This window comes from Cenococcum geophilum, assembly GCF_001692895.1.
Source record: "Cenococcum geophilum 1.58 unplaced genomic scaffold K441scaffold_11, whole genome shotgun sequence".
Classification (NCBI taxonomy): domain Eukaryota; kingdom Fungi; phylum Ascomycota; class Dothideomycetes; order Gloniales; family Gloniaceae; genus Cenococcum; species Cenococcum geophilum.
The window spans coordinates 2,410,581-2,412,096 of NW_027137569.1; positions in this window are offsets into that span (position 1 = coordinate 2,410,581).

A 1,516-nucleotide genomic window follows, 5' to 3' on the forward strand; every position below is an offset into this window, starting at 1 on the left:
CCTTATATACTATGCTTTCTAAATATATTAAAAGATTTAGGGGGGGTAGAGGGATGGTTTAGTAATTTGCTAATAAGCCGCCTGTAGCTAGGCGGGGGTATCTAGTCCTTAGGGGGCTAGAATAGGGCGTATCCTTTAGTGTCCTTCTATTGGATTTTATATGCTGTTTAGAACTACTAAATAATTTCTTAGCCTATAAGCCATTTTGCTGCTACCTATAGGCCTCTACTTATAGAGAGTATCTAGGTAGTGTTATTTATATCTATATTAGCGAGTAGCTGGTCCCTTGCTAAGCGGTGGCTATAAAATAGCAGTATATAGCGCACTAACTAAACAGGCCATCTGCATATATATTAGGGTAGATTAATATTAAAGTTATTATTATGTAAAAGTCTTGGCAAGATATACTTAGCTCGTTAAGAAAGGAGCTCTTGCTGCACCTGGCCTAAAAAGACTAAAACTAACTAAAAGAACCCTGAAAAACACCTAGAGAATCCCCCTAAGATACATGCATCGCAGGGGAGGCATACGTCAAACGACGGTGGCTCGCACTCGCGCGCGACCGCTAGAACTACGCCTAGCAATGGCCCTCTATAATAAAGACGGGCGAATACCATACTATAAAGTGGAAATACCTCTATTAAGAAGGCATCTAATAAAATATAAAGCCTATTAGATGCGTCTAGTATCTAAAATTATAGGGGAGTAACTGTTAGCTATAATAAACTAATATAGCTAGTAGAATGGCTCTACTAGTCTAGCGAACCTTAGGCGCCCCTCTAGTAAACCCTTAATTAAATCCTCTAATAGCTAAGCAAAATTAAAAATAAGTATAATTCCCCTTTACTAGCGAACCGCACCTAGGCCGCCGTAGCTGCGCTTTTATAGCATAGGGAACCTACCCCCCTTAAGTTAATAACTGGGTATATAATTATAATATAACTAAATATAAAATAAGTAGAGGGGCTTAGGGGATAATTAGAAATAGAAGTCCTTATAAAGATACGTAAAGAGGTCTATAATACTGTTATAGTCTAATACCTTAAGAGCGGAGATATTAAAGTTACCCTAAAGAACTAATAGGCAAAGGAACGAGCTATAAGGGTAGGGGATAGGCTAGGAGAATATATTAGCATAAAAGTACTTTATAAGGATTACTTAGTTAAAGTCCTAGCGGTTCTTATAAGCCTTAGGGTAGAAAAGGGACGCTAGGCGGATAATATAGTAATTATATAGGAGATAGTAAGATAAACGGAACGCCTTATACTAGGACTCGAAATCACCTAAATCTAATAACTTTAATAGGAAAATGCAAACTAAGTATATAATAAGAATAATAAAAGGATATAAGGGTCGCTAGAGACTTACTAGGGAGATACTAGATAAACGTATAGCTTCCTTATTGTCAGCACATATACACTAGAAATGCAAAAACTCCTTATCTAAAAAGGAATAATTATAAATGGCCTTATATATAATATAAGGCTCTATAACTATAGACTACGCCTAAAATAAT